At 39.6% G+C, this 27,400-nt stretch overlaps 1 protein-coding gene across 2 annotated transcripts in view; it reads left to right on the top strand.

Annotated features, from left to right (window-relative positions):
• The window catches only part of arhgap36 (Rho GTPase activating protein 36), an 81,361-nt gene that overhangs the window by 977 nt on the left and 52,984 nt on the right, over positions 1–27,400 (top strand). The window contains exon 1 of one of the 2 annotated variants that reach the window (XM_082528263.1): positions 2,878–2,956. The exons of the other annotated variant lie outside the window; for it this stretch is intronic. The gene's annotated coding sequence lies outside the window, so the exon portion shown is untranslated. Of the gene's footprint in view, positions 1–2,877; positions 2,957–27,400 lie in introns of those variants that run through there. 2 annotated transcript variants of the gene reach the window in all.

The following is a 27,400-nucleotide window of genomic DNA, read 5'->3' as shown; positions in this document are numbered from 1 at the left end:
GCAACACAAACATTTTAGTCACTGCAGGCATCCTGCAGCCTGCTACAACTCTGTGTAATGCAGTGCAACTTGGTTCAGATTAGGATAATTAATGGCACAGCAGCGTGTTTTAGTTTAAGGAAACTTAATAGCAGCAAAGCACAATCAGCATCAATATCCTCCGTTGGTCAGCACTATGGACTTTTTAGTATCTTTCAGGTCATTAATATGTCTTTGTGACTCATAACTTTAATATAATGATGATGTAATAGTCTGTGTATGTGTATGCTCCCTGACCAGAAGTAAATAGATACTTGAAAAAGTACGCAAACAGCTTTACAAAGTGAAGTATTTAGTACATAAAGAGCTACATATATTCCCCAGAAGGTCATTTTTCTTCTTCTTCTTCTTCTTCTTCTTCTTCTCCTTCTTCTTCTTCTTCTTCTTCTTCTTCTTCTTCTTCTTCTTCTTCTTCTTCTTTTGGATACTTTGCATCCTTTGTCCAATATGTCCACTATCTTACAAGTCACTCCCGACACTCGTCTTCACCCACTCCACCCTGCCTGCTCTCTCCTTCCTCTCTCTTGTGCACTGTCTGTTGCTTTGGGTGGTTGACCCCAGCTATTTAAACTCATCCACCTTCTCTCACTATAGACCATAATGTAATCTGCAAACATCACCATGGAGACTCCGACTCACAGCTTGTATTTTGTAAATAACACATTAAAACTACTTAACAGGTGACGCGAGCAATCATTTCATTAATATGTGACGACTTGCTGGGGTTACCCTCAGGTCTTTGCAGTCATGCGGATGTTACTGTAACATGCACCAATCCCTTAACCATTGCGCAGACCGTGCTCAGCCATCCTGAATGGCATTGTCACTCCACAGTGTTTGCAGCCTCCCCCAGCAAGGCGGCATACACTTTTACCCCTCAAAAACTGCCAGGGAATAACTCAAGGTCATCCAAAAGAGCACAGGGTATTGACCCAGGCTCTGAACCTGGAGCAGGTGGGGGAGAAACATACGTAGTTAAGTAGCAGTGCTTTGCAGTACAGACTCATGCTGAGCTGAAAGAAGACATGGTGCAGGTGACTCTTTTCATTTCTGTTATCCTGCTCCATTTACCATAACGTATTTTAACACCAAACCGAGGAGTTGGCATCATATTCAGATTGGGATCACTGGTTGGATCACTGGTTCACAATCAGTAGTTTAAGATGTTTGGGTTTGTTTGTTTTTTATCAGTGTTGCTTCACATCAATGCCTCTTAGCTCGAAGACTGGAAAAACACTCATATCTTGTTTTTCTCCCACAAGAAAAAATGTTGATGGTTTCAGCGTTTGGCGAAATACTCCAGATTACACAGAGTTTTGACTTGCCTTAAATTTAACTGGCAAACCAGAAGCGCAAACCTGCCAAAGTGCCTCTGACTGCAAAAGAGAGTTTGAGCTGCACTGATTTCAGTGGCAATTACGAAACTGCAGATGTGTGAATTGCGAGAGCGTGGGCGAAATGATCGTTGATCATTTCTTTACGACTTGAAAACCGAGGGCCTCTGCCATCTGCTTTGGAGCATCACTTGGCTTCAGCAGGCAAAAACCAGGTCCAGCTAAATCTTAAAAGTTAATAGTCCAAATATATTTCTCCATGCCTGCTTTTCCTGCCTCTCAGACATTACCAGACAGCTGCATCACTTCCCTCTCACACTAGCATATCTGCATCTGTCCATCTGCCATCTCTCGTTTCCCTACTAGCATAGCCTGTCTGCCTGTCGTTACCCCATCTGCCTCTGACTCGCTTCACCGCCGCACCAGTCACGGATACGTGCACGGCTCAATCATATTTTGTGCTTGTCTTCTTGATTTGTGAATCCCACTCTGGCGTGTTATTAGCTCCACAAAGTGGCCAAATCCCTTTAAAGCGTTGGGGATTTGGCCCCACGTGTCAACTGGAGCTTTGACTTCTTCATCAGAAGCAGAAGCTCGTTATCAGGCTGGTGAAGGTTTGCAACTGTTGCTAACTTGGTTAAAAAGCAAAGAGAAAACTTTCATTTATTCTATTTGGAGTTTTCCTTTGAGGTTCTAAACTATTTGTGTTTAACACGTTTTGATTGATTATCTTGGACAAAAAAAGAAAAAAATGGTCTGGAGTATGAAAGATTCTTATTTTTGCTCTTAATGTCTTCATACTTGAATGATAAATCGGGTCTTTTGTGTTTGTTTTTGCAATAAGATGAAAATGTGAACACCTCTCATGAGTCTGTGGCCTGAGATATTTCTCTTGAACGCCTGAGCGTTGCTGTGGCGAGTGACACGCATTCAGAGGTTGAAGCTTATCTGCAGGGAGTTGATAGCTGCTCAGAGCTCACCTTAAATCTGAGTTTAGGGGGGATTTGGCTCACCAGTTTAGGAAGCAGTCTCAGTCCGAGAAGCATTTTATCGAAATATAACGTGGAAAAATGAAGCTTGCGGCCCTTCTTTCAGTTATAGAGGAGAAATACTTGTTAAACTGAAATTGGGTTGAAATTTTCAGTCATTCATGGATTGGAAAGTTGACCCTTGGAGCCTTGGTTGAAGTTTATAGGTATTAAAAACACAGCAAACACCTATTTCAGTTGCGAATGTGCCCCAGATGTGCCTCCATATGTTTTCCTGCCTCCCCCATTTTTGTTTAATGATTTTTGAATTTCAAGAGGAAACACCTCCCTCATTTACCGCAATCAATCAAGTGCACGCGCAGCCACGCCTTCATAATCAAGTTGCACAAGAACCTCAGGCTGCAGATGGCTGTTTCTAGCTTTTCTTGCTGACACCAGCATTCAACCACAACCACACGCAACCATCATCGCTTCTTAGTTCCTACTTGTTCAGAAACGATGGCTATCTCGCCGTGCTTCCTGTCTGACTTTATCAAGCAAAATTGACAAGACAATTCTCGGTCTGACTTTTGGCCTGCAAGCTGAACGACTCCAGTAAGCTTTTTAAATTTTAAATATTAAGCGCGTGTGCTTCAGTCAGACTTACTCTGTTGACATTAAGGCTTTTAGTTTTTTCGATTACGATAATAGCCTTAGTCACATCACCCACGGAGATTTAAAGAAAAACAGAGTTGATAAGAAAAAGTGTTAGAGAAGAGAACACAAGAATTAATAAGGAAAAAAATCTTATCTATACATAAACAAAACATTCAGATTCAAAGACAGAGTAAGAATTTAAGGATTTCTGGAGTATTTTAACAGTTTGGGCTCTTTTAGGCCTTTTTGTTGTTTCTTTCTCTCTCTCTTTTCCTCTGTCTTCACTATCCTCACTATATCACCAAAACTTACCTCCTATCCTGCTGTAGTTTTTATGTGTTGTTTGTATTTGCTCAGACCTATGTGTGCACTGCATTGCGCTTCCTGCTGACTAATGGACACCACTTGATATAAGTGTAAACTCATGAAAATGAAATTGAAAGCATAAAGGGGGCAGTGACAAATAGTGACAAACAATAGAAAAGATGGATGTAGCAACCCAGTAATGCAGAGGTCATTAGCCTCTTGGCAGCTGCAATGCTGGTGTTTTGAAGGTAGACATTATGGAAAGCAACCATAACAGCTCATGTAACATCTGCTTATATACTGCAGCTGGCTAAATCCATAAAGATCAGTGAACCTTCAGAGCACCAACATCAGCGCAGGTGAGCTGATCAAAGCCTTTTTTGCACAAATCTACTGAAAACAAATCTACTAGAACTCACAAGTTGAGACAACTTTTTCATGCTGCACCATTAAACTTGCCCCTACTGTTCCCCCACCTACCAAATGTCATTTTAACCAACGCATACCAGGTGTGTTTTTGGCTGTTTTTGACATTTACAGCCAAGAGTTTCATGGTATTACGCTGTACTCTGTAAATTTAATACACAAGCGCGAGTGTTGTTTGGTCTGTTAGTGCTGTTGGTTGTGAAATGAAAATAATTTGATGGGTTTGTAAGGTGCTTATATAAATTTAAAAGTACAAGCGATTTTAGCCTGTTGCTATAGGTAGATGTCAGAAAACATGATGACATCTGAAATGATCACATATAATTGATGTTTCGTGGATATAAATGTTGTTCTAAAATAAAAATGATATAATACTTTTATAAAGTGTTGTAGACGCATAAATGGAAAAAATGGGTCATTTTTAGATAGTTGCTAGGAAACATGGTGTCTTGTATAACAAAATTTTGTGGATATAAACTGGATGTTACAATACTTTCAATAGGTGTTAAAAACAGGATATTTCAGCCGGTTGTCACAGGATTTCTAGGAAACCTGATGATGTAATAATATGTGATGTAGTTAAAAACTTTCAGGAGCCTAAGATGTACCTGTGTACCAAGTTTGTATGTTCAGTTCCTGATTGTGGTGGAGCAGTTGGGGGACAAAGAAACAAACTAGCAGAGAAACAGATTTTTGTGAATTATTGAAGATTATTGTAAGATATAGTCTCATATCTGACATTTTCCCACTGTCTTTATCGACTGCTGAGAGGTTACGAATGGTTTAGCTATCGGTCATCCTTTGATCACCTTTAAAGAAAGATGTTAACATCTGGCTTCCAACAGTTTGGCCTCTCCTCATCTCCTTAGTTTCTTTTCTCTTTTGATAAGGTGCACATTAGCTGTCACCTGGATAACATAAACTGGCAACAACCATATAGGCAAGTCTGAATGCCGGGTGAATTTTGCTTCATCTTTAAGGGATAAATGAGAGTCTCTACTGTGTTTTCCAATCAAAGTTCAGTCCCCAACCAATTTATTCAGGCAATTTAATTCTGACTAATTACTTTGAAAAAAAAAAAAGCAAACTAAAACAAACTTTTCATTCCAGACTTGTCAGGGCTCCTCCTCCAACTTGGGGTAGTGAGTTCTGCTTGCCCCATGCTACTGTGATACCACTAATGATTTAACTGGGCATGAGTATAACTGGAGGGCAAGTGATTTCTGATAACTGTGGAGAAATGTGAGGGTGTGATGTGTACGGCTTTTCAACACCAACCACCAGTTTCTTTGCTGCGTTAGTTTCACCGTGATCTCCATGTCTATCCAATCTGGCCTTCTGAGTTTATCTCAGACAGAAAAATGTATGACAACATCTAAAAGCCAAAGTCAACCTGCCAACTCACAAATTTGACCACCTTAAGCTGTAATATAATGAAATACAGTCTGGCTGTTGAGCTGCAAAAGGCTGATAAAATTTGTGTAATAGCTGAAGTACTATTAAATAACCTCAAATAACTTCAATAAATTTAATCACTGCATGACAGCAGGAGTTTTGATTTCCTCCAGAGGCTTTGGAAAGTCTTGGCTAAAGTTTTAAATCATCTTCATCGCTGTATTTCAGAGCTGTCTTTTGGTCTTGCTTTATTAGTTCAGCAGTTTCTCTGTTGTTCCTTTAGACTCAGACAAAATTTTGGAAAGTTCTCATAAGTTATACTCCAGACAATTATAATAGACTGCCAAATGAATTTTGGAGGAGGGAAAACTTTTTGCAAAATGTTGTCTCGTCTGCACTTGTCTGACTTCCCAACAGGACCCATGACATTAAAGGAGAAGTCTCCTCTAAAATTTTCACATTAATGATAAATAATGCTAACTTCCTATCAGATGCAAGGCTCTTTCTGCCTATTAAGACTCAAAAAGTAGGTCATAAATATGTCTTTGATCACTACAAAGGGTCGCTGTAACAATGCCATTTTGTCAGAAGCTACTTGCACGTCTCCTGTATTCACAAGTTGTTCTTTGGCAGACGTCGTCAGCGATGACTGTGCCAAGAATCCCATTTTTCAGCTCAGTCACATTACAGTAAAAAATGACTGCAAGTGTTTATCTTTTGTCCTCGCGGCAGGCTCCCTGAGCCTGGTTCTGCTGGAGGTTTCTTCCTATTAAAGGGGAGTTTTTCCTTCCCACTGTCACCAAGTACTTGCTCATAGGGGGTCATCTGGTATAAAGCATCTTGAGGGTGACTGTTGTTGTGATTTGATGCTATACAAACAAAATAAAATTGAATTGAACTTCCTTGCAACTAGAAAAAGTCAGACTAGAAAAGAGACTGTATTTAATTTTTTTTTGCTGTCACCCTTTGGCAACCACTTGTAATCACAACCCAATTACATAGTCAGCTGATGGGAGGCAACCTGTCTCCAAGCAATCGTGGTTTAACTGGGACTAACTACAATCAGACAGACTGGCTAAGCTTTGCAAATAATTGCTGTGTAATTGGTAAATGTTGAGTACTTATGTCATTTGTCAGTTAAATCACTTGCTTGCAGCAACTGCTATGAGGAATGGGGATTTCTGTGTTTGTGGATTTGCAATTTTTACCTGTTTTTCACAGTTAATCACGCTGTCCAGCTGTAATTGACAGCTTGACCTTAATCAATTAGAAACTGATATCGGGCTCACTCGGTCTTATTGTTGTTTTATCACCATCTTGATACACAAAAGTTGACTTGAGGACAACAACAGGATGTTTTTCATAATGTGACTCCAGCATTAGAGACGAAGTCTGAATCAGGAGGTAGGAGACGTTAAAGAGATTTGCTTTAGTTGTTTTTAACTTTTGTTTTGTTACTGTCTCTATAGTTGGGCTTAGACACAGAAAACTACTAAGTGAGGTTCAGGAAAAGATTGTGTTTCAGGGTAAAATCAATAGGGAAACATCAGGAGCTGAAAAATGCAATGCAAAACTAACAAAAGCTCTATTTCTCTTGGTGCCTATTGGACCTGGCTTCAACAGGAAGTCAGTTCATATAGTTCATATAAGCGTCATTAAAAAACATCCTTTCAGTCTTGTGCAAAAAGAGGTTTTGGAGGAAGCTGGTCACTGAGCGTGCTTTAGTTTTCTTGAAATTGTTACTTAGTGGGTATACGTGTGTTTGTATGTGTTGCACCCGTACAGTTTACAGTGACCACAGAGTTTAGTTCAAGCTCAAATGTTTAACATCGTGGTCAATCACCCACTTTGCCATGATTCAGTACAGATGAGCAAAAACAAAAATAGCCTGTATTCTTTAAACTTTATATCATAATCAACTCTGGTGATGCCTTCAGCGTTTTCCTGCACGTGCATGGCTTCCAGCGTCTGTGTGCATGTGCATGGCTGCAGCAGTGATGCACGAGTGAGTGCCAGCGCCTACAGGCTGTCCTCATAAACAGTCTGCAATCTCTCATCACCCGTGGTCTGTGTTATATAACCGGAGTGACGCTGACCACTTCCAGCTGCAGGTTCAGTTGTCATTAATCTGTCTGTTCATAATTTTGGTGCTGTTGCGATAGTTATTCTTCTAGTGCTGTTTAAACACTTAGATACTTCAGAGACAAAAGGAAATGTTTTAAATGGTGTCTATAATTTTGAGGTAATGGGTATCTGTTGTGTGCAGGCTTTGTGGGAGACGTTATGGTTAAACAAAGCAACATATGGATGCACTCTCTGATGGACAAACTGTGATGAAAAGACTGTTTTCTAAATGACATCAACAGCATTTGGCATTTCTTTGCAACACTGTTTTTGTGGTCAACATGCACTCACTGGTCACTTTATTGGGTACTCCCGTTCAACTGCTTGATAGCGCAAGCAGTTGAAGTATCAGATCAATCACATGATACCAACTCAGCGCGTTTAGGTCAGGATGACCTGCTGAAGTTCACACCGAGCATCACAACGGGGATGAAAATGTGTTTTAAATGACTTTGAACGTGGCACCAATATTCAGTGTTTGTGTGCAGCTATTCCTGTTTTTCCTGCAAAACATTTGAGGCATTGAATGTGTTGATGTGTCTCCATAGTGAAAATCTGGTTTCCTTTAGCATTTCACAAGTTAATCCTACATCATATGAAGGATATTCTGTTCCCTTTTTTGTATTGCTTCTTCAGCTTGTTTATCAAACACAGCCTCTCACCACATTGAGTTGTAAGATGATTTAGTTTTCCTCAGGATTCACAGTAGTGATGTTTTCTTGCCATGTTACAGTCACATGGAGCAAAGAGAGTGATTTGGGTATAGAACTCTTAAAAAGTAAACTATTAACTATTAAAGTCCAACCAATATTATAGGTCATTTAAGGCCGTGATTTAAAAATCAGATATTCTGATATTTTTTTCTTTCAGAGACACGAAACATAACCAGATTTTCCTAACCTTTCTTTTGTGTAATTATTATTTAATCATTTACGCTCTGGGCGACTCTGCTCGGATCAGCTGCATGTTGCATTTACGGCGTTCCAAACATACTCTTATCTGTAAATACTAAGAATATATTTTTGAAAGTCACGAATGCAGCATTTATAATGCGCTGACTGATAAATGACCCTGTGAAGTTTCTGCATCAGTGTCATCTTGTGTCAGCTCAGTCTGTTTGATTCAAGTGGATTCACAGCCTGTATCGTCAGATCCTCGGGGGTGACTCTTCTCGACTCGAGTTGAGTGATAAGAAGTGTTTCCAGAGCGCAGAGCTAGGGAACTGGTTCAGAGGCTTTTTAATCACATACAGAAAGGTTGCCATCATCTTCCCAAGAAACAATGGATAACATCAGTGTTGCGTGTGCATGTTACTTAACCTGTGCACTCAGTAAGCCCACAGCTTACTCTTGTCCTTGGAAGACTTTGGTTGAGTTATGACAGGAAAACCGTAGGATTCCCAACTTCTTAAGCCTCCGAGGGTTTTGTCTTTGTGTAAATCTGAGGCGAGGAGCTGCAGAGAAATCAGTGGAAACACCTCTCGCCATATTTTTTCCTCCTTCTCTCCCTCTCTTTTTTTTGTTTATACAGTCTGTAAAAAGAAGTCCACTTTGTTTTGAATTCACCTTCAAGTTGTAGCTATGACTTCACTCTTGGCATCTCTCAGTGGCTCCTCAGTCTCCTTGCACTGTCCACGTGTATCCATCATCGCGTATACGCCCGTGTGCATCTGTCGGCCCTGGCAGCTCTCTCTGGATGTTTAAACTTTATGATGGATTTTCTGTTGGTGGACCACGAATGCCAGCATTGCACTGATTTACTGACTTCTGAGGCTGGAGGATCGCTTTGCACCTCAGCTCACACAGTGGGCGGGCTCAAGTGCTGCCTGGAGGCTCGATGGTTGTTCGGTTCGTAAACCAGGAGAAGCGGTGACTCAGAGACACCGCTGAATAAGCAGAGCTGCTGCGTGGGATTTTAAATGGTATTAAATTTATTAAATTTAGATAATATTTATTTGTTTGAGTTTGAAGAGAGACCTAAAACTGGAAAGATAATGGTAATCTCAATATGAGAAGGTTTTAAAGTGGACGTGAAAGATTTGAAAGTTCCCCTTTTGTCACTTTTTTGAAAGTTGTCAGCTGAACATCAAGAAAATTTGAAAAAAAAATAGTTTTGCTCTCATGGATCCTTATTCACTCATCCAGAAAGATTTTTAAAAAAAAAAAATCCAATTTATCCCTAAATACTTCCTCAATTCAACCTCATGGGGCAAAGTGTGATCTAAACTATGTTTTCATATGTTTTACAGCTCTTCATACTGATAAAAACAACCCAATATTACTACTAAGTAACAGATAAACCATTTAAAAAGCAAGTTTTTCCACTACTAAAAAGCGTTTTCAGTGAATTAATGTTTCAGTGTTTCTTTAATATAGATCCAATGTTTGTATCCAATATTTCTTTATTTTAGCGGACAGTCTGAGCAACGAACTATCGGAACTTCTTCTGTAGTTTAACTTATTTAATTTATAGTTTCAATGTCCGCCCCACTTAAGATCAAAGTGGGCTGTGTGTGGCCCACGACATTAAATGTCTTTGACATCAAGAACAGTGGTCCCCAACCCCCGGGCCACAGACCGGTCTGTGAGAGTTGAGGCTCGGGTGTGAAATTGATCTTTTTCAGGGTTTTTACCGTTAACTAGGTTTCCCTGGGTCTTTTCCCGTGTTGTAGTTGTGCGTCTTATTTTGAAAGAAATATGTACGCGTTACCATAGCAACCAGAGAGCATTAAGGGGCAGAGAGGAGGATGTTACTCTCAATGTCGTTGGCGCATTTCAGGAGGACGCTGCTAATAAAGTTTCACAATTACACCGTGATTTCGCGTTTATTATTATATTTACAAAATGATACAGTTTTTGTCTTGGTCGTGTCATTTTATTTTGTTGTATTCATCCGCGACACCTTAAAGGCCGTCCGTGACAATATTGTCTGACATTAAACACGTCCATGGCACAAAAAAAGGTTGGGCACTGCTCAGCTAGACCGTGTGTGGGCAGTGTTTCATCCTTTGGTCTTGGGACAACTCTTATGTTATTATTTAAATCATAGATGTATTATTTCCTCTTGCCTGCCAGATTTCTCTCAGAAGTTATAAATGTATTGGTAATGTTTGCTGTCAGTATATTTTTTTGCACTATAACATATAAGACATTAGTTAGATATCCTTGAGTGGGTTCCTTGATTCCTTGAATGGTCTCAACAGTTACCCTTATGAGGCTAAAACCAATAAATATCCTAACAAGGAGCTTTTTCCTCCAGATCCCCATTATGTCATCACTATCATTACATTTGTTCCTGTAATCACTGAAAAATATTTCAGTCCCTACCAAGTCTTTGCAAAGCACCTTTTTTAAATTTCTTATATGGATGTGGTAACCTTTGAAATAGATAATACTGGAAGCCAATGCATGACCCAGTGCATTTAAATCTTTGCTTATTGAAATCTGCTGCAAGCACTTTTCTTGGTTTTAAGGAGCTTTGCTCAGGCCCCAGTCATTTCAAGTGAGCATTATCTGTTCAAAAATCCGCTTCTTAATGTGACTTAGTGTTGTTACACAAGCAACGGGCAACTTGTCAAAGACGAGGAGGGGATGAGAGTCAAACTCTTCAGGAATTTATTCTGAGAAGGGGGATAAAGAAGTATTGAATTCAGATAAAATCTGTGCCGGATTTGCTTTTATGTGCTGGGCTAATAGGAGGTGAACCAGGTTCAGAAAAGAACTGCTGATATCACATGACTGTTGGGGCACTGCAGTATCAGGTCAGAGGATGCAGGATGTTTCACGTCAGAGACAGCAAGGCTCAAATCATGAAAGAGCCCCAGTTGGTATTTTCCACATTTTCCTGTCTATTCCCTGCAGACGTTCCCCACCCGTCCCCAGATGGTGCCCACATCCCAACATGGCTTTTATCCCAAGATAGATGTCTGGGTCCAGAGCTGGTGGGGTCAGAGAGTTTGACACATCCTTTAACCTTTGTCAGTGACGACAACCTGTCCCTCCGATGATGTTACTCACCCATCAAAGCTGGTTGAAGAATGATGGCAAAAAACTGAACTGTAGACCAACAGATGTTAAAGCTGTTTCCATGTACAACAGCAGTTCAGGCAGACTGTGTCTTACGAAGCATTGAAGATCAGATTATTGTAATAAAGAAAGCATTAAGACTCAACTAGCTCAAGACGATAAGAATTAGACAGACTGGAAGGTCAGAAGTTCAAGTCACCATTGCAGAGTGCATTTTATTCTTGGTGTTCTTACATTCCTCTCAAACAAGATTTCTTTTTTAATAAAATTTTCTTTGAAACAGAGAAAGGTTATTATAAACAAATTCCTGAACTCTGTCACTAGAAAATCCAACAAAGATGTCCAGGTGATGTTTAAGCAGATGGACAGTTGTGCTGAAGTCTACAACATCTGCACAACTTTCTTTTGGAACCATTTTTCAACAAAGACTAACCCTGTAATGGCAAATCATACTTGATACATAATTTTGTGAGATCACTACAGTATCACTGTTTTAACCCTAAACATCCTTGTATATGTTTTGGTTTTTTTAAGAAAAATGTAAAAAATTGAAATTATGTGAAAAGCACGTAATTTGTAGTCTTTAATGCTCCTTAATCACTTTTTAAAATCACGAACTTACCAACGCAGTTTGGTTCAGGCAGTGTAGTAATGCCCTCGGTTGGGATCTTACATATGCTCTGTGTTAATTTACTTAATATGAAGGTAAATACAGAAGACCAGGCTCTGACTGCAGGTACTTTATATACATTACCCCATCGTTGATTTGATGTTCTAGTATAGTGTCTAATAGTTTTTCTACATAATGATTTTTCTAGCTGAACAGTAGACGGCTGTATGAGCTGAAACTAAATAATGCTAAAAAACTGAGAAAGGGATCGTTGCTAAGGATTGATCATTGTGGAAAAAAGTTAAACAGCAATAAAATTTGACTTTTTGTTGTATTTAGTTTTTCTTCATGTGCTCTTTTCTATTTAAAATTTTCTCATCCAGCAAATGTTAAAGAGTCTCTGATACTCGAACCTCAGGGTGCAGACAGTTTTATTCCATCAAGTCATCCTAGTAGAAATGTTTGGACCCACAAATTGCTGACATACCACACAATCAGAGACAAATCTTGAGCAACTTTCACCGTGTGCATTTGTATATTGCGTCCTGTTTTCTTCTATGTTGTATATTTGTATTGTCTTTTAGGATATTAGCATCTCTTCATTGCTTACAGAGAGATTTTATTAATTTACTTTTTCACCTTTTACCTCTCACATGTAAAAGGCTGATGTGGGTGATTTCTGTCAAACTGCTGGCTGGGCAGTGTGGACACCCAAGTTTGTGAATGTGATAACTCAAGAGCAAAGTGACACCGGAGTTTCAAACTGATACCATCGGTGCATCTGCTAAAAATCTCAAATGAGTTCGAATCTCGGTGACTTCGACGTCAAGGTTAGTTTCCCTAAAATCTGAATGTGATAACTTGAGAATGATGTAGGATTTTGAAATTGATACCATAGGATCACCTAGTAGGAGGCCTAGGCCCTATCACTGGCCCCTGTCAGCATGGGTTTTTAGTGTACTGTGCTTGCATTTATGGAAAAGTTGGAATTGAATCTCATTTTATTGGGTATAGTGACAATAAAGGAATTCAGTTCTCTAAAGTCACCATGACTTTAAAATTAAGTTAATCTGGGAGTCTTCACTAACTAATTTTGGTGTCTAAACCTCCAAACAGTGAATCCAATCACTTTATCAATTTAAAATAAAAGTATATTAAACCCTCAGGAGGTCCTGGAGCCATTTTTCATCCACAGCGTTTTTTTAATATTAGGCCATTTTCACTGTGTTGAATAGAATATAGCCAAACTTTCCAAACATTTTTTTTTAACTTTAGAATTGCAGTCTGAGTTTATTAGATTAGCTTAAACAAAAAAGAGCCTCCCATGTTGGATGTAATAATTTCACAGCAAATTTTGATATTCTTACAAAAGTTTAAGTTGGATTCATAGAATGATTTTCCTCTTTTTACACTATACAGAGCAGTTTAGTTTATTTTCACATAAGGACAAGTATGTCACGTGAACCACACAGCACACCATGGCGTTTGTAGCTTTAAGCTAGTTAGCATTGCCCGTCTCTACTCGGGTCTTTAACACACAAAGAAAATCAACATCATCTGCAATCTACACATACAAACACACATTAGAAACACATTGTCAGACACTACAAAGTAAAAACAGGCAAAGCGCCACAGGCCACAGACAGCAATATAATAAAATACCACAACAAAAAACAGCAGGCGATACATGGCTGCACAACTGGTTACACTTTAAAAACTGTTTCAGTTTCATTTTAAAATGTACTTTAGTAACCTCACAGGAAAAACAAAGCATCCACATAAATAAAGCATCCACATCCACAGGCAGGAGGCAGCACAAGTCATTGATCAGTCATTCAGCTGAGTTTGCTGTTATTTGAACCCTTGTATTTTCTTTCATTTTGACGCCCAAGTTGGGTTTAGGTACCAAAACTGCTTTGGTGAGGTTTTAAAAGAAGCTCATAGTCTGGATTTTTAAAAATTGCATTGCTCCATATTTCAAAGCTGAGCTTCCTCAGAAGAAATACTGTGAATGTGTCTGTTGTCAGTGTTTCACAAACTGTCTCAGAGTGTGTTGCAGCCTTTGTTCATCTGCATGCAAAAGAGCAAACTGTCGTGAAATTGTGTTTTAACTGTGGCCTCTGCTCCAGGTATAACCTGACACACTTTCTCTACGGTTAGTTAGATTTATTTTCATGTTGTGGGTTTCGGTTGTCAGATGGTGGTTTTTGGCTTTTTCTCTCAGTGAATTCAGACAGATCGCACACTCTCATCTTCCTTTCAATGTTCCCATTAAATCCAAACTCAGCACAGCTACCATTATTTTTCTTAGTCTGGCTGACTCATGTCAGCTTTCCTTTGAGTCTTACAAGAGCAGCAGTGATTGCAGTCCCGCAAAAATCTGCAGTGGGCTAAAAATACAGAAAAAGCAACTCTGAGCTTTATATAATAGGCTCATTGTTATATAAAGTGTCTCAACAGGGGAATAGTAATGAGTGTCTAAACCACCCATCAGATGTAGAAATGTTACAGCCACGTTTCTTAAGTATGATTTTAACTTAGCTCTTAATTTAAAGCAGGTTGGGAGGATTTCCTTCATTTTTCTTCTGAATATATTACAGTTTTGTAGCATTACAGTATATAAAACTGCTGGCAGGTCTTTTTATATTCACCACTAAGATTGAGAATTAATGGACCAAACTACGATTTCACACTTGGGTTTAATAAAATTAATTTTATCTCGTGTTCATCGTCCGATCTGCAATTATTTCATTAGGACTGAAATGTTGTGGTTTGCTTCAAGTCTAGAGGCCAGCATGTGTTTCTTATGCTGTGTGCTACTTTAAACAGAGCTTTACAAGGACATATCTGCAGATTAATGTTTCCTTCATAGATTTCTTTTTTCAATATCTGCTCTTATAAATGTCTGGGTGCGTTGTGTGTTTATTAATTCAGCTAAAAGTAAAAAATCTGATTTTTTTTAAACAAAAAAACGAGTTTGAAAAATAAGATTTTTATTGGATATTTATTGGTGTACATGGAAAACTTTTATTTTTTTTCCTCTTTAGTTATAAGAGCAAATTCAAAAGCAGTACTTTACAAGTACTCCAGGAAAGCTGTTTTGGGGCCCTAACTTAAACAAACAGCAGGTAAAAATGAAAGTAAATTTTTATGAAAATGCAACCTATGCATAAAAAAAGGTATAATAAAACATCTACTGATCAACTGTTTTGTATGGATGAAGGACAAATTATTCCACCGCACCTATCTCCTGCTTCCTAATGTAGACTTTGTTGCTGTATCAGACTAAAAGCAATAAAAAAAACACACAGTTTCAAATAGCGAGCAGGGGATGATTCCTTAATATGGACAAAAACTATAAAGCACTATTCGCACAGGAAGCAGTTTGCAGCAATGTGGCAGTCACTGACCACAGAAACTCAGAGACATTCAGCAAATTTAAATGACAATCAGTGCTGGGAAACATTTTGCCAACTTTAAAAGCAGGTCGTTCATCACTGAGACCACAGGATACAGTTGACTGACATATAAGAGGGTAAATACATTTAGAGGGTTACCTAGTTTGCCAGGAGCCTGAAATGTGTACCGGTGACTAAAAGTGATCCTGGACAGCTGAATCACTTCCTGTGTGGGCGGGACTTAAGTGTGATTGTACAGAAGTCTATAGTGGAAACAAAGCCTTTTATCTCTTTTGTTCCGTGACTACAGTAAACACTTTCCTGATGGGTGTATGCTAATTACATGTGTTACTGAATAAAGCATGATGGTTTATTCAGCGGCCTGAAGCTCTACAACAGGACTTCACTAACCAATGGACAACTTTGGAGAGGATATGTCCATCCTTTATATACAGTCTGTGGTCACAAACACCAAATCTCTGTGTTAAACCCCTTCAGGAAGTCTGTGTTCTATATATCATTTGCTCTATTTTTAGTAACTTTGGGTTGTATATAGTGAATCCTTTACATGCGAAAGTGTGTAAAAGTCCAAAAATATTGCTTTTTGTCGTGTTCTCTTCTTATTTCGCCTTCCTTTTCCTTCCTGTATCACTGCCACAGTAAATAAATTAGTGGATCAAGGTGCTACAACTGAATGCCTCGTATGAAGAACAGAAATGAAACGTTTCGCTGTACGCTGTCATGCTACAGTGCATTTCAACAACGGCAAACGTATGTCATACAGCCTCCAAAAACAGATGGCAGTTACATCATATTTCCTGGGAAAAAAAAGAAAAAGATTCCTGTTTCCTCTGCCCTCTGGGGAGGCCTCACTGCTGTGAGTGAAAGAAGATGTGAAACCATGTTTAACGAGATGAGAACAAACAAGACTGCTGCTGATTAATGGCTCAGCCTGGGTGCTGTACATCGCTGTTTCCATTTTTTCTAACTTAACATGTAAAACAGTCAGGGTCTGTTACATTATGCAAAGCACAGTAGAGGATGTGTGTCCTTGTTTTTTCAGTCTTCTTCAGCATCTTCTTATAATTGTTGGACAAACATGCTTCCAATAATCAGATTTGAAGAGATGGATTCAAATAAAAATAAAAAAAAACAGTGGATACATAATGAGGAATCGCAGACATTTAAATTAGCATGGAGACTTCTGAACATTATCTAATAATAAATGACATTTAACCACAGAATGGCGAATCAGTTGCCTTTGGGTTATAATCTAAAACATATTTAATTCAGTTCAGTTCAATTTCATTTATTTATACAGCGCCAAATCACAACAACAGCCGCCTCAAGGCACTTTATATTGTAAGGTAGACCCTGCAATAATACATACAGAGAAAAAATCCAATAATAATCATATGAGCAAGCACTTTGGCAACAGTGGGAAGGAAAAACTCCCTTTTAACAGGAAGAAACCTCTGGCAGAACCAGGCTCAGGGAGGGGCGGGGCCATCTGCCACGATTGGTTGGGGTGAGGGGACAAAAGCTAAGTCATGGAAAAGAGCCAGAGATTAATAATAAATGCAGAGAGGTCTATTAACACATAGTGAGTGAGAAAAGTGACTGAAGAGGAAAAACTCAATGCATCATGGGAATCCCCCGGCAGCCTACGTCTATTGCAGCATAACTAAGGGAGGATTCAGGGTCACCTGGTCCAGCCCTAACTATATGCTTTAGCAAAAAGGAAAGTTTTAGCCTAATCTTGAAAGTAGAGATAGTGTCTGTCTCCCGAATCCAAACTGGAAGCTGGTTCCACAGAAGAGAGGCCTGAAAACTGAAGGCTCTGCCTCCCATTCTACTTTTAAATACTCTAAGAACAACAAGTAGGCCTGCAGAGAGAGAGCGAAGTGCTCTAATAGGGTGATATGGTACTACAAGGTCATTAAGATAAGATGGGGCCTGATTATTTAAGACCTTGTATGTGAGGAGCAGGATTTTGAATTTGATTTTAACTATTATCACTTATCAGTTATTGAAGAATCTAAAATATAAAACATGTTTTGACTTATTTCACACTTTTTTGTTTATTACAAAATTCCACATGTGTTCATTCATAGTTTTGATGCTTTTAGTGAGAATGTACAATATAAATAGTCATAAAAATAAAGAAAAAACATTAAATGAGAAGGTGTGTCCAAGCTTTTGACTGGTAGTGTGTATTAACCATGGTTTACTTTAGCACACTGACGATGTTAACATCACCATCGTGTACGTTAGCATGAGATTTTGAGGTTAGCAATTAGCATGAAACACTGCTATACCTGAAAAACACTGGTGTGATGCTCATTAGATGCCTTTCAGTCTAGCTTTATTTATTTATTTTTATTTGATTTAAACCCTTACACAAATAGGATTGTCTAACCACAGAAGCTTACGTCATGGCAGACTTAAATTTAGTACAATTTCCTCCTTCAGCAGGAAGTTATTGATTTCCCGCCGCATACTCGCCAACATGAGCAGCAAATGGAGCAGAACATATGGGAGGGAGGCGGGGGCCTGTCGGACAGCGATGATAGTGTTGATTGTGATGATGGGTGCGGACCCAAATGTCCTGTTTGGAGAAGAAAGAGGTTGCTATCGTACCTCACTTGAGTTTTTTTCTGTTGATGTTGGCATTTCCTGCTCATGTTGGCTGAGCATCTTAATCCAGCAAAAAATAAGGAAACAGGCATTTCCAAGAATGAAGTCAGTATATCAGAAAATAAATATGAAATCAGAACAATTAAAAACAGAATTTAATAATTGAGAAATATGTGAGTTATACTATTTTTAAATCTGTACAAACCCTCTGACTCTATAAGCATGCATTCACAGTCTTAGTAACTGTGTATCTACTGATGATGAAGTGCTCTGTGACGTATCCATGCATGTATGCAAAAGAAAAAAATGCGGGATAAATTACAGGAAAACAGTGATCAGAATTAGAAACTTAATGCCGGTCTGATATCCCAGGATGTGTTTATTAGACAAATAAGCATTTACTCGTTACAGCGTAATGAAAATCAGCACTTTTTAATGGAACAAGCAGGTAAACGGAGAGCTGCAACTGGCTCTTCGGTTCTCATTAAGTCTGTGTTATTTTTTGCTTGTTCATGCATTACATGACTTGGCCAGATGTCCAGTCACGTAGAAGCATGAATAAAGGGATCTGTAGCAGCCACTAATGCACTTAACTTTATAATGAAGAGTGCAACATTAACTAGTGCCCCAGGTGTGTTTCCATCTATGCACAGCTGTACTATAAGTCCGTAAGTGTGTGACCGCAATGACTTTTTTATACTTGTGCACATGAGATATAAGAGTGTGTGGAAAAGGAGAAAGTAATTACTGTGTCCAGTAGGTTGTAAGTCGGTAGTTTTAGAAGTTTTGTCCTTTGTGTTCTTTGTAACTATTATAGTTACATCACATTTAATGATGCTACCTTACCTTGAACTTCAGTTCCTCAAGTCTAAATTTTATTGTCTTTCCTACGTAATGCAGCTGTGATGAATATTTTTGTTGGCGTGCCAGATGAAATGTCTGAGTCCTTACTGATGAAGCACTTAAACAGCTTTCGTGTCATTGTTTTTGTTGAGTCACTCTCTCACCAGTTATATCTGTGTATCTTCAACAATTCTGCAGGCAGTTTGTAACAAAACAAAAGGAAACATGAGAGAGAGTCACTGCTGGATCTGTCATCTATCAGGCAACGAAGATGTGCCGTGTTTATCATAAGCCAAAACAAACAGTTGGGTCTATAATTTGTTGGAAAAAGTAAAATTAAATCAAGTGCTGAATTATAGCTTAATTTGAGCTTTATCTTGTAGGAAAGTCATTAGGAGTTACATTAATTTTTCTTGTGGTGGGGCGTGGTCTGCGGTGCTGCTGCAGGGGAGGTGGATGCACCTGAGCGGCATCCACAATCACCCCTAGCCAGCTTAAAGTCTGTACTGGGTCCTGAGTTTCTGTTGTTGTTGATGATGTGTTCGGCTGCGAGCTGCTGCTGTGTGAGATACAGAAACTGTAATGATAAAGTTTATGCTGAAAAGCATGAAAACGTGGTGCGGTATGCCATGGATTTTTTGCAGTATGCCTGGCAGGTCCCTGCACCCATCCTGGCTCCCCGGAGGAGGGCTGCAGAGCAACCTCCGTGTCCACCACCAGCTCACGCACCTGCCCAGCTGGATACAGAGGTCGAGGCGCCAGAGGGACCTGCTGCACAGCCCGTGGACAGCGGGCGGCAGAGTCCGGACGGATGGCTCGGGGCGTGGTCTGCAGTGCCGCTGCAGGGGAATTGGGTGCACCTGAGTAGCATCTGCAATCATGCCATGCCGGCTTAAAGTCTGTACTAGGTCCTGAGTGTCTGTTGTTGTTGCTGATGTGTTCGGCTGCAAGCTGCAAAGTTGCAGCCGTGTATAAGATACAGCAACTGTAACGATAAAGTCAATGCCATAACAATGCCTCTACCATGTTTGACAGATGATGTGATATGCTTCAGGTCATGATTTCTCTGCCTCTCCTTCCCATCATTCTGGTACGAGTTCATTTTGGGTTCATTTGTCCAGTGACTCTTTTGTTATTTACTTTTTCTAGAAAGTTTAATCTGACCTTCTTGTTTCTGAGTGTAACTAGTGGTTTACATCTTGTTGTAAAGCTTCTTTATATCCATTTATGAAGGCTTCTCTTCATTTTAGACCTTGACCACGATATGCCTCCTGGGTGTTCTTGACTTGGTTAGATCCTGGATTACTGATCTGGCCACTCCTGAAGTTTTTGCTCTCTCTGATGATGACCTCCTGAATTTGTACTGACTTCTCTTTGGTCTTCATGTTTAAAGTTATAGTGAAAAGCTATAAAATACAAATTCAGCACTTGACATTTCAGTTCTTTGCTTTGAAATCGACTGTGGTGTTGGTGTACAGAGGCAAAACTACAAAAGCTGTGTCATTGTCCAAGAAATCGTGGACCTAACTGTAATAAAGTTCCCTGGAGCCATCATGTCATAGGAGAGTCGGTCACAACTGCTGCCTGCTACGTTTTTTATACTTTCACTGCAATGAAACAAAAATTATATTTTTGAAGAATAAATAAATGCCCATTAAAAAAATGTCTGCAGATTTTAAAGCCAGTTCTTTCATTGTAAAAAGAGCGAAGCCCTCATCATATCAGCAGTGAATGCCAACCTTCCTCTGTTTCTTATCTGTTGATCTTTATTTTAACACGTCTGGACTAGAATCGGTGCTCAGAGTTTTAAACCAGCTGCGCTGAGTAATACAGATTTAGGTAGATTAAAACTATTTTCAGATTTGGTATTTTGATATTCAGGGCAGTTAAACATGCATATCAGTGTTTATTTTCTGGCTCAGGAATACGTGAGAAAAGGCTCAGAAGAACTTTTCATTCCTGAAACTATTTTAGGATGACTGGAAAACAAAGAATGATTACTGAAGCATTTACGATGTGGGTTTGTGGTCCTTCTGTGCGTCTATGTGCTGTTTCAAAGCACAGACTCTTATTTTGTTGTACATAGTATAGTCCGTAGGGGGCAGTGTTGTCAACAAAGTTCACCATCTATCTGGCTTCAGTCGTGTGCATGTGTGTTTGTGTGTGTGTGCGTTGCCAGTTGACCGTTGACCATCCATCCTGTTTTGAAGCAGACAGTTGGAGTCAGCACACAAGCTTGAGGCTGTGAGATGTGCAAACATGCAATCCCACTCATGATGTTTGACCTGGAAATGTATGGCAGCGCTACAGGAAGTTAGAGGGATTAAAGATGATGTGGAGAAACCGGAAGAAGAGACAGAAAACAAGCTGACCAGTGTAAGATATCCATGAGCTCACTGGAACAAAGGATGGGTCAGCTGTAAAGGTCGAGATGATTCCTACAGCAATAAGCATATTTATGCATTACGCAACAGAAAGGTGACGATTCCCAGTGTTTTTAGAAGCTTTCCTTTGAGACATTTTCCACTTGGTGCTCCAGAAGTAGCAAAATATCCACTTCACTGACTTTCAGTGAGATGTTTCTCCACTTGTCTCTCACACGCACAGTGTCGTTTAGTTTATCTCTTGTCTCTGAAGTAGAAGTTTTGTGTGGAACAAGTGGAATCTAGATTGGTCACCAGCGCGGAGTTGGTGGAATAGACGTAAAATATGAAACATTGTGTTGACTTCTTAATATGTTGTGTAGGATCATTTTATTCTGAAAAGAATATTAATCATAAATCAAAAGACATGAACCGGTGAGCAGTCATTAGTACATTTTATTTACACACAGCCCTAAATTTCCAATTTCCCTCGGGATGAATAAAATATCAATCAATCAATCAATCAATCAATCAATCAATCAATCAAATGCCACTCTGTGCTCCAATCCACCACATTCAAAAACAAGGTTTCATGCATAGAAAAAAGAAAGTCCTGTCTAAGTTCAGATGATTTGCTATATTTTTGGCATTTAAAATCATTAATGATTGTGCATGTTTTATTCTCAGGTGTCCTCCTGGATACAAACAAACAATTTGGCTTATTGGAATTTCTTTCGTGATTATTTTTTGGAACCCATTTTCTCAAAATGTTTTAATTCTTCTCCCAAACACAATAAAAGAGTGTTCCTTTTGATTTTAAGATTGCTGATAGTGTAAAACCCGCTATAGTAGTCAATCATACCCTCTGCAACAACTGATAAGTGAGTTTGCTACCCATAAAGTGGGATTGTTGGCCAGTCTCTGCACAAAACATATATTATTAACCAACTTCCCCTTAATGACACCTCTCTAATTCAGTTTACAGAACTCAGCACTGTCTTCATTAGAGTAAAAAAGCAAAAGCCCAGCATAGAGCGGCTCAGTGAATGTGGTCTGGACTGTGTGGAGGAGGGTCATGGTGTCAGAGACGCTGTAGAAGGACAGAACACCTGCTCTGTGATTCATGTACACTCCTATCCTGGAGGACGGAGGGCCACAGACGTCAGTGCAGACTTTGTTGTACCAGAATATGTAACTGTTTGTGTAACAACGCAGTGACCAAGATTTGTCATTGAATCCAAATATACGTTGCTCTGAGTCACCTGCTCTGCTGATACTCTTGTATGCAACTGCTACCCCGACTCCTCTCCCTCTCCACTCCACCTCCCAGTAACAACGTCCAGTCAGACTCTGTTTGCTCAGCACCTGTTTATATTCAGTAAATCTGCCACGTGTGATTTCACGTGAATATTTTAAGAAATCTGCTCTGGTCTTTGGTATAAAAGCACCCACTGTCCATGTCTCGCACAGGATGTCCTGCAGTTTATCTCTGGTCTCTGACACAGCTGCTTTCAGCTCCTCAAAGTACATCTGAGGATAAATATTGATGCTGGATGAGTGTGTAGACTCACTGAGTGCTGACAGTGAGGGGTAGTTGTGCAGAAACTGCTCGTGGTCCTCTGTGTGTGAGAGCTGCTCCAGCTCCTCATCCATCCTCTTCAGCTCAGTGATCTCCTGCTCCAGCTTCTCCTGAGTCTCTCTGACTAGACCCAGTTCAGATTCCTGCTGGCATCTGATTTGCTGCTTCACATCATTGCGTCTTTTCTTGATGAACCGGATGAGCTCTGTCAAAATCTTTTGACTGTACTCCACTGTTTTGTCAGCAGAGCCATTGATGACCTCCACCTCTTGTTGAAGTAGCTTCACATCTTTCTCTCGATCTTGGATTGTCTCCTGGATTTTTAGTCGCCTAAGCTCAATGTCCTTTTGCTTCTGCTTTTGGTAGTTCTTGGAGTCCAGTCTGCTTCAGCTCCTCCACTAGATCTGTTAACATGATGTTTTTCTCCAGGAGAGGTCTGGGTGTGAAGGTTTTCCTGCAGTAGCTGTGTCCACAGGGAATAGCTACCGGATCCTTCAGTAAATCTATACAAATTGAACAAGAGAATTTCTCTGAAAAAAAATGATATCCATGTGCCATTTCTCCTCTCAGCAGCAACAAACGTTTAGCTGCATTCAGACTCTACTTTGTGTTACCTGGAGAAAAAGGCGTAGTTTGGATCTTGGCAACATTTATTATAGTTTGATTTTTTTTCCATGATAGCTGCCCTACCATTAAACCATAAAAAGTTAAGCTTTGATCATGTGGGACCACTGACGTGCAGCTGATGACACACTTACTCATTTGAAGTGTGACTCAACTAAAATAAGCTACCAGCAGCATAACAGTGCAATAGCAGTGAGACAGCACTATTTACAGTGATAGCATACGACAAATGTAAGCACAAAAGCAAAACCAGTAAAAAGTATAACATCACTACTTCACACTTTATTTTAACAGTGACTAAGGTAACTTATCCTTTGTGTGTCGTATATGTTTTAGGTATTATATGTTATAAATTATGTGTTGTATATTGGATTGAGCGTTTTAATGTAACCATATAAGTAATTTTCATTCACCGCAATCTTGTTGCGTTTGAAATAGTTGCTTCAAAGACCAGGACCAAGTCTGCAGTCAGCTGTTGTCTTCAAAGTGACTTTGGTCGGCTGGAGGTTGAGAGCGGTGCATGCTCAATCTCTAAATAACTGGATTCAGTTGTTACATTTCAAGAAAAAAATAATATTAAGTACAGCATGAAAAAACACTCCATGAAAATGATAAAGGGCTAAGTCTGGATCATTTTTTTCTTACATCAACCTTAACAGACTCCAGGGGCACTCCTACGCGTCTTGGTAGGGAGGTTTGAAGTTTTTTTTGGCAGCTTCAAAGCAAAACACACTGGCCACAAGAACATTCAAGAACGGTTTATCAGGTTAAACTTCACAATGTTTTAATTTTATTACTGTTTGTGCGGTTCTATGTTCCTTTGCTTTTGTTTAGTCTTCACCCTTGTGCTATGACTCTGCAGTTTGCTTGTAATACTTTGACATCCTTATCTCATGTTTTTGTCCGCCCTCACAAAGTAATAAGGCTCATTAAATCTGACCTCTTGCCACTGTTGACCTTTAGGGGTCAGAAGTGTCAAGTGGTTTAGCTGCTGTTACTTGGGCCTCACAAATGGGAGTCCCGGTGGTCATTTTCCACACGTGTTTTCACACAGCTGTTCGCACACTGGCCTCTTCACAGCTATTAGGAGGCATCTGGACAGCGTGATGGAATCTTCTTGCAGGATTAAGTCAATTTATTGGTTATCATAGCATTTAATACCTACCTTTTGAACTTTAGTTGCTGATAATTTGAGTACAGATTAACCTATAATAGAGCGAATAATGTAGCCAGATGCTTCCTTTTTTGCTCTTGCTCTTAAAACAAGACTTATGTTTAGTGGAAGGTCAGTAAAAATATTTGGTTAAAGGAGTAGTGATGGTAACTGATAATGCCTACAAGTTCTGCATCTCTGAGAAGTATCCAAGCATTTTGTTGTCGACTCCTTATTACAAGCCCCAACTCGAATGTTGTGGTTCAGTTGCTACTTGCCCAGCACTGCCTGGTACATCATCCGTGTCATATAAAAGTTGTGTTCCCAGACAGCAAAACTGTATTCTTAGGAATGTTTAAACGTCAAATATGTTTCTGGTGAGTATAAATTTCCAGGTGGATGAGTCATGCCTTATACCTGGAAATAAGGGAGAAGCTTCTACATCAGGTTAAGGAAGTACGGTTAGAGAAGTAACCTTTAGTCAAGTAAATGGAAGAAAGTATAATTCAGTAGCATTTCAGCAGCGTTTATTTACTTTCAATATGAACCAGAGAGCTCTTCAGTAATAAAATGATTATAAAGTAAATGCTAAGTGCTTCATTAAAAATAGAAGTCTAGTTTGAGGGGTTTTTGTCCATAAAATACACTTCACAAGTAAACAGTCTCAACAAAAATAACAACAGGTTTAACCCCTCTGTTCTTTGACCTACGTCTTTGGACACTTGATTGGCTGAGTGGCATCAGGGATGATAGGTTACAATGCATTTTGATCTATGTACCTCCAGTGACTACTGCAAAAGACAAAGAAGAAAGCTGTGCACATTAAAATAACTGTAAATAATAGAAAAAAACCTGTGCAGAGTGAAAAAAATTCCATTAAAATCTAATCGGTCTAGATCCGTGTTGAACAGCATGTCCCTCCAGCTGTTGGTGAGCTAGGTTCTATGTAACTAGCACATGGCTAGTAAGTCCTCCGTTTATGAACTTGGATTTTGAAACCTTGAGTTTAGTGTTGTTGGCCAAATTAGTATGACACTGGAGGGCAAGTTTTTTGTTTGTTTTTCTTATTTTAAATTAAATGCTGGGAATTTCTTGTTTGTTACTTATTTAACTTCACAGGGTGACATTAGCTTTTTTTTGACACTGCTATGTTAGCTATTTTGAGGCAGAAATTAGCATAGTTGGCTGGGAGTGGTAAGTGGTAAGATATCAGTAAATCCTTTGAAACCGGTCGGAGTTGGCACGCTCCGTTTTGCATAACTATTTTTAAATCCCTGTAGAACTGGAACCACGTAAGCTAGCGCAATGATTTTTTTTGCATATGAAACCGGAGGAGTTGTACTTACATCTTATGCCATCAGTTTGCCCTAGGTCATGGTTTCCTTCCACATATAGCTTTGCAAAAATTGCATAAAAAGCACTTGCAGCAACAAAAACATAATATTCCAGAAACACGCTTTGCCGATCCAATCAGCTGTTCAAAACACTTCCTACATTGGACTAGACGTCAGCGCAAACTATCGCATGTCCGCCATTACCTGCCCGAAACCAGAAGTGACGTCATTTCCCCTGAAAATGTAGATTTTTACCTTCGGGGCCTTAAAAGCCTGTAGTGGTATTTTTAAAAGTCATGTTTGACTGTATGCTTTTCTGTATCGTTTCTGGGATGCTTAGAACTCATATTGCACTGCTGGAAATGGTTTATTTTGATGCATATGCTGTTTTTTTGCAAATTTGCATTATAATATTTATTTTGTTGAATGGTGCACGGTGGCACGGTGGTTAGCACTGTTGCCACATAGCAAGAAGGTCCTGAGTTCAATTCCACCATCAGGCCGGGGTCTTTCTGTGTGGAGTTTGCATGTTCTCCCCGTGTTTGCGTGGGTTCCCTCCGGGTACTCCGGCTTCCTCCCACCGTCCAAACACATGCAGCTTGTGGGGATAGGTTAACTGGATAATCCAAATTGCCACTAGGTGTGAATGTGAGTGCGAATGGTTGTCTGTCCCTGTGTGTTAGCCCTGCGACAGACTGGCGACCTGTCCAGGGTGTACCCCGCCTCTCGCCCTATGACTATTTTGTGCAACTTTTATGTATTTACAGTTTTGAGGGATAAGCCTCTTAAATTTCTCTAACTAGAAATATATGGAAAAAAATCAAAAACGATTTTCAATTTTTTTGTACTTAATTGCACTTTTTTGCAATTTATGTAGTTACTATGGAATTAAAATTTGGGCTATAACGGTTGTATTAATGTATAGCAACTTGAAATGCTCCCAAAAATGGCACTACAGCATGTAAAAGTATAAAGATTGTGGCTCAAGAGTTGGCAGTTCGTCTTGTGATCGGAAGGTTGCCGGTTCGAGCCCCGGCTCGGACAGTCTCGGTCGTTGTGTCCTTGGGCAAGACACTTCACCTACTGGTGTTGGCCAGAGGGGCCGATGGCGCGATATGGCAGCCTCGCTTCTGTCAGTCTGCCCCAGGGCAGCTGTGGCTGCAACTGTAGCTTGCCTCCACCAGTGTGTGAATGTGAGAGTGAAGGAATAGTAGAATTGTAAAGTGCTTTGAGGGTCTCAAAAAGCGCTTTATAAATGCAATCCATTATTATTATTATTATAAGCTCTGGCGGACTTGGTTCTATGGTAGGTCTTAAAAGGTCAAATCAAATCACTTTTATTGTCACATCACATGTGCAGGTACATTGGTACAGCACAGCACACAGAGTTAAAGCTAGTAATTGTGGTTCACGAGCTGTATTCATAAATTGTATATACCGTAGCTGGAACTGTATTAAAATGCTCTAGAAAGTACAAACCCGGTTAAGAAGTCAAGCTCAGTGAGTTAATATTAGCTGTCGTGAACCCTAACAGACAGCTAGCACCTTAGGGACCAGTTAGCGACCACATGGCAGCCACAAGTAA

The sequence above is a fragment of the Aulonocara stuartgranti genome (genome assembly GCF_965226115.1).
Source record: "Aulonocara stuartgranti genome assembly, chromosome: 3".
NCBI lineage: Eukaryota > Metazoa > Chordata > Actinopteri > Cichliformes > Cichlidae > Aulonocara > Aulonocara stuartgranti.
The sequence above is the reverse complement of the archived record's forward strand: the minus strand, read 5'-3'. Positions and strand labels throughout refer to the sequence as shown.